The sequence below is a fragment of the Trachemys scripta genome, chromosome 1, assembly GCF_013100865.1.
Source record: "Trachemys scripta elegans isolate TJP31775 chromosome 1, CAS_Tse_1.0, whole genome shotgun sequence".
NCBI classification, from domain to species: Eukaryota; Metazoa; Chordata; order Testudines; family Emydidae; genus Trachemys; species Trachemys scripta.
This window is the reverse complement of record NC_048298.1, coordinates 104,414,301-104,425,334: the sequence shown is the minus strand read 5'-3', so window position 1 is coordinate 104,425,334 and position 11,034 is coordinate 104,414,301.

Here is an 11,034-nt window from a genome sequence, read left to right as displayed (position 1 = left end):
CAGATAAAATGGTGGACAAAGGGCTTTCCTATCACAGATGGCAAAAATAAATTAATTCATATATGTGTTAACCACTGGGTGGCAGTATAACAGCTTTATCCACTAAGTGATAATGCTAACATTCATTCGCTGAGGTTGTTACATTTATTCTCAGTTAACTGAGACAGATATCTTCAATAGCAAGGTCTCATTTCTCTGACCCTGTAAGGAATAAAATATATAAGAAAGACATTGTTCAGTTTCAGCATAATGCCTTCAAGATTAATTTAAATCTACAGCATTACAGCATATACTATTTCTTCCTTAAAGCAGATACACAAAAACCTGACTATGTAGAGCCAGGAATGGATCTTAGTTGAGATATGTTGTTTAACTCTGCAGCATGTGTCGCATGTCTACTGTAGCCACCATTACTATTTACAGATTAGTAATACAAACTGATGAGGAACCCTTCAGAAACCAGCGCTTTGCTAATTTGCTCTAAGGCATAGCAGCTTGCAGAACTGTTGCTGTTCTCACTTATCAGAATTTGAATTGTTCTGCATTAGGCTAGGTCTACACTATGGGGGGGGGTCAACCTAAGATACGCAACTTCAGCTACGCAAATAGCGTAGCTGAAGTTGCGTATTTTAGGTTGACTTACCTGGCTGTGAGGACGGCGACGAGTCGACCGCTGCCGCTCCCCCGTTGACTCTGCTTCCGCCTCTCGCTGTGGTGGAGTTCCGGAGTCGACAGCAGAGCAATCGGGGATCGATTTTATCGCGTCTACAGTAGACGCGATAAATCGATCCCCGATAGATCGATCACTACCCGCCAATCCGGCGGGTAGTGAAGACGTACCCTTAGAGAGAGAATATCTATGAAGCTAATCAAAGTCATTATGTTGCATTGTGCTATACAAATACTTAAAATTGAGAAACTTTTTTGTCACGTTTTTGAGGCTATACTATGATTCAGTGTGATATTGCATAACTCTTCTTTTTGGTACTGAGTGAGTGTGTGGTTAAGTAAATAAATAACAGTAACCAAGGAGCATGAGAAGATAAGAAACCCATAAGAAGTAGAATTGTTTCTCTTGAGCTAAGAGTTTTTTAACAAGGAAGCATTAGCAAGCCAACTCAGAGTGTGTATTGGGTGTGGTCAGGCTCTCTGATCTGTTGTGGACACAGCTCCCCGAGTACTATTTACTTGCAGTAAAATACAGTTAGTTTTACAAATCTAATTCCAGATAGTGTATGGGAATTGGGGACTAGCCCTTTAAATAGTCTGGGTGCTCTCTAGTGAGCCTCCCTGTTGTCTATTGCTGAACCCATCAGGATCCTGCGAAAACAGCAATGTCATGGGTGGTGGTGCGTGACTCCTCCATTTGGGGAGGCTGTGCGCCCCCACACCGGGGCCCCGCCCCGCGGTCTGCCTCCACTCAACCTCCTCTGCTTGAAGCCCCACCCATGCTGCATCCCTGGACCCACTCGTCCCCCTCCCCGAGGCCCACCACTCACATCTCTTGCCCCCTCCCTGGACCCCCGCCACCTGCCCATTGGCCGCCAGCCAGCAGCTTGTCCCTCATGTGTGTATTCACCCCCGTGAGGCTCCCATGCGGGTGGAGCAGGGATGGGAAGAGGCAGAGACTCAGGGGAAGAGGATGAGTGGGAGCAGGGCCTCAGGGCAGAGCACGAGCGGGGCCCTGGCTAAGGCACCCATCTTTTCACTAGCGGCATGCTCCAAAGGCAGTGGGCTGGCTGTTTGGGGAGGCTTAGCCTCCACTGTTCTGTTATAACCACCGCCTTTGAGCAGTGTACACAGGGAGCTAGGTCTTGTATAATTGTACATAGTTAATAAACACTTTTTTTTTTTTTTGGAGGTCCAACTGTGCCCATGTGATTTTCCCCATACTCTTAATGTTGTGTAGAGAGCAAGGACATGACAGACTGTATTATTCCAAACAGTTTTCAGAGCAAGGAACCTTGAACTAAGAATCTGTCTAGCAGCACCCCCTCTCATGTTATTTACTGTGGTTCTGCTTGCTAAATATGCGTCTCTGCTGCTGTTATCAAACTTACATGCATGCAGTACACTAAACACAGTTCTCGGTAAAAGGCCCTTGGGCTTGAGGTGCTGTGCTGCCAACTATCAGTAAACTTATTAACGTCCATTTATCTGCCTGTTTAGATAGCTTATAAATAAGACATTGTCCTAAAAGCTGATAATAGGAGCTTCCTTCTGGGAAAAGGTCTAAGACTCCCTCAAGGATGGATCTGTTTCTGGAGGCAAATAGTTATACTGATCCCTGACTTAGCCTTCTTGTATGTGTGTATCAGCCGTTTGATTGTTTACAGCAGTGTGGCCTGCAGCCATGCATCCTTAGGCTGTGTTCTTGGCTGATTTCAAAAGGTATGTGATGTGGTCATTTTTTGAATGGGTGACCTCTGTGAAAATGAAAAGGATTCCATAATGGGCAGTCTCCTCTGCAAGTTAGTACTGAGCCAATACAATAGTGGAGCAGTGTGTGGCCAAAGATGCCAGATCTGGGATTAGGTGGAAAATGGAGGCCCTCAATATTTAAGATCACGTGCAACACTTTATAAAAGACAGGGGGTAACCAGTCCCAATTTCCTGGCCAAATTACACATCCAGTGATAGTTTTAGTTACCTAAATTTGCAACTGAATATAGTATTTTGCTATTTCAGTATTCTAACAAGCTGAGGCTCTTTACTCTTTGTCCCAGGCTATAGTTTAGTGTTGCAATACACTGTTACATTAGGGCCATGCTCCATGCCAGAGCTGGCTGCATTTTGGTGAAGGGTGACGTGTCAGACGTTTTCAAACTTTAGGCCTAGTCTGCACTACATGGCTATGTCAACACAAGGCAGGTTACGTCGACCTAGCTGTTTATGTGTCTACATTTAAATTTCACTCCTGCTGATGTAAGCGCTCTGCTATGCTGACTTAATAACACCACCTCCCCGAGCGGTGTAGAGTCAGGATTGATGTAGTGATAGTGTAGACACTGTGTTACTTAGATCGATTGTTATTGACCTCCAGGAGCTGCCGCTGTGGTCTGCTACCCAGGGGCCAGGTACACAGGAAGCTGCCCCCTGCCCTTTAAAGCCCCGTGAATTTTTGAAATGTCTTTTCCTGGTGGCCTGGCTTGGTGAGCGCACCTAGCAGCTCTCCATTGTTACCATTAACTGCCCAGCTGATCATGCCGGCTACACACTGCAGATGCACGTCTGCCATTAGGTATTGGCTCCCACAGGACTGTGGGAAGAAGAGGCTGGGCAGGCACAGGTCCGATTCAGCTGTAGAAACATGGACATCTCTGAGCAGATTGCTTGGCGGATGCTGGAGAAGGGCTACAAGAGGGACCAGCCGCAGTGCTGCATGAAAGCCAAGGCATATCAGAAGGCAAGGGAGGCCAACAATTGATCTGATGCTGAGTTGCAGCTTTGATGCTTTTACAGGGGAGAGCAGAAAGGCGCAGAAAAAGGAGAGGGATGTGCAGCAGGAGATTCTTGTGCTTCTTAAACAGCAAACTGAGCTGCTGCAGACTTTGGCAGACCTGCAGGTTCACCAAGCCCATGCTCACCTCCCTCCGCAGCTCATAGAGAACTCAGTATCGGGAACTCCCTGTATCCCACCGCAACAAGGCATCAGGGGGTCACTACACTACCCCTACCACTCTACCCTGGGGGACATTAAAGACAATCACAGCTTCCCATACACTGACCTGTGAAAGCCACGATTGGTGTATGTGTACCTGAAATGGAAATGTGTGTTCTTTCCCCTTCATAAATTCTGTTTCCTTAATTTGGTAAGTTTTAATTTTTAAAAATTTATCAGTTTGTGGAACAGAATAAAATTCTATTTTTGGAACAAAATTCATCTTTTTTATTTCACAATGTATTCTGGCTGCTGCTGGACAGGTCTGACACCCACTAATTTCCTTCTACTGTATTGTGTCACAGAACCAATAACATCATTCCCAAACCATATAAACAAGTGCATTGACAATGTTATAGTCCTACATACAAAACAATTGCTACATGATTCATGCCCAGCCGCAAAAGAGTGAAGCCAGATAGAGCACGCTACAGCAACATGCACTACACTGGCTCACTATTAAAATAGTCTTCCTGAGCCATAAAACTCCACAAGGAGTTCTTCTAATAGTTCTTATAGCTGGCTGTTGAAATTTAGCAGGCAGCTGCTCCATCTCTGCCCTCCTCCCCAGCGGAAAATTTCTCTGCCTAGCTTCACAGAAGTTATACAGGACACAGCAGGCAGCTATAACCATTGGGATATTTCTCTCACTGAGGGCCAATCTAGACGGTAAACCATGCCAGCCACCCCTTCAAACAGCCAAAGACATATTCCATTGTCATGCGGCACCTGCTGAGCCTGTAGTTGAAGCACTTCTTGGTGCTGCTGAGGTGTCCATGTAAGGCTTCATGAGCCAGAGGCGCTAGGGATAGGCTGGGTCTCCCAGTATCACTATGGGCAGTTCCACATTCCCAATGGTAATCCCCCAATCAGGAAAGAGAGTCCCTGCTTCCTGCTTCCTGAACAGTTTTATGTTTTTAAAGATGAGTGCATCATGCAACCTTCCCTGACCCGCCTAAACTGAGGTCAGTAGAACAACCCCGGTGATCCACCAGTGCTTGTATTATATACTGTGTGGCTGGTGCTAAAATATGTGTGCCATCTATTGCCCCACTGCAGTTTGGCCCCGGACCCACCCCAGAGCCACTATTTCCTGCACGTTGCCCAGAGTCACAGTCCTGCATAGCAGATTGTGATTAATGGCCCTGTACACTTGCATTACAACCACCCCTGGGATGGATTTCCCAACTTCAAATTGATTCTCAACTGACTGGTAGCAATCTGGGGTTGCCAGTTTCCACAGTGCAATTGCCACTTGCTTCTTAACTGTCAGCGCAGCTCTCATTTTGCCGCTCCTGCACAGGCGAGCTGGGGAGAGTCAGGCACACAGATCCAGGAATGCACATCCGAAAATTCTGCACCCACCACTTGTCATCCCAAACTGCATGACAATGTCATCCCACCAGTCAGTATTTGTTTCTTGGGCCCAGGACCAGCTCCCCATCATCTGCAGCTGCTCTGTGAATGCTACCAACAACCTTGAAGTATTTCTTTCTATGTCGCAAAGCAATCTTCCCTCCAAACATAGATGACTGGTGACTCCCCATACTGGGGTGGGGGTGAGGGAGCACAATCTAAAGGAGAGGACATATGACCACCCCATGTGTCTCCCTGCCCAGTGACCATCCCCTTGTGCCCAGCCTGGGGCCACAGTGCTCTCCCTGCCCCCTCATTACCTGCTTGGGGGGGGGAGGGAGGGGAAGATGCTCTGTCCTTCTCTCCCTGTGCTTCCGCTAGGTTGACAACTTTCTAATTGCACAAAATCGAACACCCTTGCCCCACTCTTTCCCTGACGCCCCACCCCCACTCACTCCATTCCCTGCCCTCCATTGCTCGCGCTGCCCCAGCTTCAATGGGCTGGGACAGGGGGTTGGGGTGACGGCTCCAGCTGGAGGTAAAGGCTCTGGGATGGGGCCGGGGATGAGGGGTTTGGGGTATAGGAGGGGACTCCAGGCTGGAGCTGAGGGGTTCAGACTGCAGGAGCAGGCTCAGGGCTGGGGTAGGGGGGGTTGGGTGTGGGGGGTGATGGTGTGGGCTTCAGGAGGGAGTTTGGGTGCGGGAGGGGGATCGGGGCTGGGATGCGGGAGGCAGTGCTGGGTGCGGATTCCAGGAAAGGGCTCAGGGCTGGGGCAGGGGGTTGGGGTGCGGGCTCTGGGAGGGCGTTTGGGTGTGGGAGGGGGCTCAGGGCTGGGGTTGGAGTACGGGAGGGAGTGTGGGGTGTGGGCTCCAGGAGGGGGTTCTGACCTGGGGCAGGGGGTAGAGATGTGGGAAGGGGTTCAGGTGTGGGCTCCAGCTGGGCAGCATTTACCTCAGGCAGCTCCCACTGTGGGGAGCCCTGGACCCTCCACCTGGCCTGGGGCTTGCCCTGGGGGCAGGGCTATGTGCCAGAGGCTGCTCTTGTGCACCCCAGCCCCCCCGTCAAGGGGGAGGGTCTGAGGCTCCCCACAGCTGCCTGGGCGGCTCTTACCACAGCTGAGGGCAATGGAGAGGAGGAGGAGGAGCAGGGCCGGGGCCCCTGGGAACAGGGCCGGCTCCAGGGTTTTGGCCGCCCCAAGCAGCCAAACAAACAAAACAAAACAAAACAAAAAACAAAAAATAAAGCCGCGATCGCGATCTGCAATGGCAATTTGGTGGGAGGTCCTTCACTCCGAGCAGTAGTGAGGGACCGTCCGCCGAATTGCCGCCGAACAGCTGGACATGCCGCCCCTCTCCGAAGTGGCCGCCCCAAGCACCTGCTTGGTAAGCTGGTGCCTGGAGCCGGCCCTGCCTCGGAATGTGCCCTGTCGGCCCATGCGGTAATCAGCCTCTGCCTTTGGCACGTTCGTCCGCTCTTGATCCCCCGCCCCAATGTGTCACCTCTGCATGGATGACTGATGCCTCCCTCTACTGGGGGAGCACAATGTAAAGGGGAGGACTTGTGACCACCCCACCTGTCTCCCCTGCCCAGTGACACACTCCGCGCCCAGCCTGGGGCGCAGCACTCTCCCCGCCCCACATTACGTGCTGGGGCGGGGGTGGGAGGGTGGCTCTCTGTCCCCGCACGTTCAGCTGTTCTCCCTGGCAGCCAAGTGGGGAGCGAGACGGAGTCACTCCTGCCTGAGAGAGCCTGGCTGCAAGATAGCAGCGGCCCACTCCTTGCCCGGGCTCCTGGGGGCAAGCATGCCAGGTGTGTGTGTGTGTGGGGGGGGCTCCAGCTCACTTAACCCCAGTCTCTGGTAGCTGAGCCCAGGCATGGAGCTGGGCTACTGCTGCCTCACACCCAAGGTCTCTCAGGTAGGAGCGGCTCCATCCCGCTCCCTGCCCGGCTTCGAGGGAGAGTGTCCGAACATGCCGGGGGGGAAGGTGCAGGGACAGCAGGCCAGAGCCTCTCTCCCTCCCTGCCCCTAGCAGGCCAATCTGGGGGGGCAGATATGCATCGCCTCTGGATAGCTGGTAGAGAGCTTATTTACTACATACTTTACCTTGCGGAAGAGATGAGACTTTCCCTATTTTCCTTCTTTATTTAGCTTCATCCTCTGAGATGCCCAGCTGGCTGTGTGCTGACTGTCTCCAAGCAAGCATCCTTGTGTGTTTTGCTTTCAGCATGTCATTTGTTTTCTTGCCTGGAATTTGGTAATGACTAAGACACTGTAGATAGGGGGAAAGGGCTCTGAAATATGCAGAAGCGACCTTAAAATGCAGGATCTTTGTTACTATAGAAATATTTTGTCCTAATCTTGCCAGGAGTCTGAAATAGCATGAAAATCTTCTTGGAATGTCTTCATAAGCTGCCTGGAATTCTTCATGTTTTGTTTCAGTCAGGCTGAGGGTGGGTTGATTGGTAAGTAATGATGAAAAGTTGTCCATACACCATTTAGGACATCAAATATAATTCCTACTCCAAACTCTGTGTCCTGCTGGTCTTTTGTATGTCTTCAGCATTCTATGTACGGCTGCTCCAACTCCCTCTGAAGCCAATGCCTCTGTCAACTGACCTCAATGGGCATTGGATCAGAGTTTAGTGTGTGTTTTTCTAGGCATGGTGTTTTAAAACGTTCAGTAAACATTTCATTGAAAAAGCAGGCATCTGCTGACCACATCAAAGAATCTCGAGAGCCATAGTTGACTGCTAGAGAACAGCTTGTGTTTTCATAATAGGGTGGAGGTAGATATTAATAATCATGTTTTTATTTATACAGCACCGTAGGTGTCACTGATACTTCCCATATGAACAACATGAAATAATGATTCTTTACCCAACGGGGATACGCCTTGTTTTCTTCCTAGGAATTGCCAGTCAATGCACTTAGTTCAGGCTGTTCATTACTCACTTTTCTCTCTACTGCCATATGATTCAATGGCGAATCAGACAACAGGAGTCCATTTAGAGGCCTTTAAGCCCATGAGAGCTCTCCTGAGTATGCCACAGACACCCTACAGATAGAGATTGCGACAGGCTGAAAATGCCAATAGTCAGCAAAGTTCCCAATGCAGGGTTTTCATCAGAGAAGAGTTCCGTGCCACACCTTGCTAAGACAAACACACCTAATATGTGTCTTATTTATTTATTTGCAGTTAAGTGCCTTCATGTTTAATGTACCTATAAAGCATTCTTGTGGTAGTTTTAATATGTATGCATAGCTAAGGGAAATTTGCACTGGTGTAATTACATTGAGGTAGGTGCAAACCCCTAGTTGCACCAGTTTGACTTATTCTGGCAACTTACTAGTGGAAATCGCCAGTGCAAGCCTTATCTGCCATTGGTATAGCTCACCTACAGTGGGGATTTGCTCTGATGTAGCTACAGTGCTGGAAAGCCCCCAGTATAGAGAGGACTCTAGCCACATGTCATGTGACACTGGGGTGTTTATAGGTTCCTTGCTTTCACACACTAGACGTGTAACATAACAGTGCTGTGATCTTAAAGCTGGCATTCCATTAGTGCATTCTTGCATGAGAAATATGTTCCCACTTGCTGAGAAACAATAAGGAAGCAAAATGGGCTTGAACGTCTTCTGGAGCAGCAGTAGCTGGGGATCCTTGCTGTTTCCAACTAAAGCCATGGATGGACCCACTCAAAAGAAGGCTTAGGTAACATTTCACTGATGGCCTTGTACACAGTGTTACTTCTGGGGGAATGCTGCGCCACTGCGTGCATGCAGAATTCATGTCCCCTGCAGATTTATTTGCTTCCCTGCAGAAAAATGACTTTCTGACAGGGAAGCAAAGGGAAGCTGCAAGAGCAGTCACTTGCCCCTGCGCAGCAGTGTGGATATGTCATTTTGGGCGCCCAGAGCAGCCAGCGAAGAGATAAATCTGAGGGGTGGGGGCTGAGGATGCTCTGGACATTGGTGCCTATCCTGCACCAGGCTTAGCTGCTAGTCCCGGCTGGGCTGGGGGCAAGGGAGGACGGGACTTCCTCTTCTCCTGCAAAGAGTGGTCTTGGTCACGGCTGAGTCAGACACATCCCCAGAAACCTCCCTAAGTGCAGGAAGCTCCAATCCTCACATTTCTTGCCCCCATCACTCCTCAGCCATGGGGGGAGAGGTCACTGAACAGGGAACTGCTCCCCTGTTCACGCACCCTGCCACCTGTGCGTCTGGACCTCCCCCACCCCCCACCCCCGCGATACCCAGATTTATATGGAACACCAGCCTGCGCTGTGGAGAAGCATGGACTCGTGCTGGAGTAGCTGACTCAGTAGGAATAGTATATACCACAGAGAAAAGATGCTCTATAAAAGCAACATTTTATTTTAGTATCCAACTTGTCTGTTATTGATGCTCAGAGGCCCTTGATTTTTCTGGGCAGGATTCTTTCAGGAAGCCATATCCTTTGTGTGTGGAGATGGGCTACAGTGAGTTTGAAGAGTAGCTTAAGACTGAGGCACAGCTATCTGACCCAGTTTTCAGGTTGGTCAAGACACAGAGCACATGCCCTCACAGGAGTGTTTAAGAAGTATGAAGCCTCCACTATGAGGGGGTGGAAAAAGCTAATAAGGGTTTCTGATAAATGGCAGCAGGGCTGAATCATCAAAGGCTTTATTGTCAGAGATAACTTTATAGGAGAGTCTACAGTAAACTTCCATTCCTACACTGCTCTATCACAGTAATACTTTCCCACATCTTGGATTAACACTGAGAGATTAGATTCAGTCTCAACGGGGGATGTTTATATTTAGGTGTAACTGCAAAGCTGCCAAAATATTGGTTCAAGATCATATTCGCTCATTAAACAGATTGTTCCTTTCATAGACAATGCAAACAGCTCTTAAATATAATGGGAGTGACTGGTATAAAAACAAAATTGCAGACAAGTGTAGAGCTGTGTTTTCACATTCATAGTTTAATTAGGACCCAACTTGTCATGGCAAACTAATTTAAAAGAAATGGCTTAGCCCAAAGAAGAAAAAAGAAACTTTATTATACAAATGTCTCCTTTGTTGTACTGTATTTGTCAGATGAATATGCCCAACTGTTGTGAAAAGACATATTTCTTCCTCATGATAAAATAGAGAGGGGACTATTGAAAAGTGAAAGCTAATGCATTAAAGCACCTCTGGGATTCTGCAGGGAGGCTTTTGCATTGCAATTTAGTAGCCATTCTTTCCCATAGCGCTCAAGGGGGAGAGGGTGCTCTCATGACAAACACTGCCTGTTGCAGGTGTCACCAATAGATCAGCTGGACAAGCTCACTGCAGTGCAAAAACAGTACATCATGCTGCAATAGCATGAAGTGATAACATTGCATGAAGCCCCAAAGATCTTTCAGGATGCTTTAATCTAATCATGTTTATAGAATGCCCATCACTGCAGTATCCCGGTACCATAGTATCTAACCTGGTATGGAGGATATTAAGGCGACACAGCAAAATGATGGCTATCCTATGAAGTTTGTGGTTATCAATTATCACTTGGTGCTTAAGGTGCTTGAGATCTGCTTTATTCTGTGGCCATTTCCAATTGGATGGGCATAACAAGAGCTTCACAGTACCCCACCCAGCTACACTGCCTGGGAAGCCCTTAAAGGCACAGTCCCCAATCACATAAAGTTCAAGATGGTGAGAACCCTGAAAAGTAACATTCTTGCTGGATTTGCAGAAAACTTAGTGTTTTCACCTCAAAGGTGGTATTTTCCGCTCAGGAGAAAGCAACTTTTCCACAGATGAAAATTCCTTTTTATCCTAAGAAATGTCTTGCTGCCAACGTCACTGTGGCAAAAAACTGTTATTCCCTGGAGAAAAAAAATGCTCTGGCAAAAAAGAGGCAAAGTGCTTAAGGTGAGAGGGTTCAAAAAAAAAAAGTGACTGTGACTTTAGTAGTGGTGAAAGGTCCTGGATACTAGAAACTCTACCAACAGAACAAGCATAACATGGCAGGCACAGTGCAAAGCAT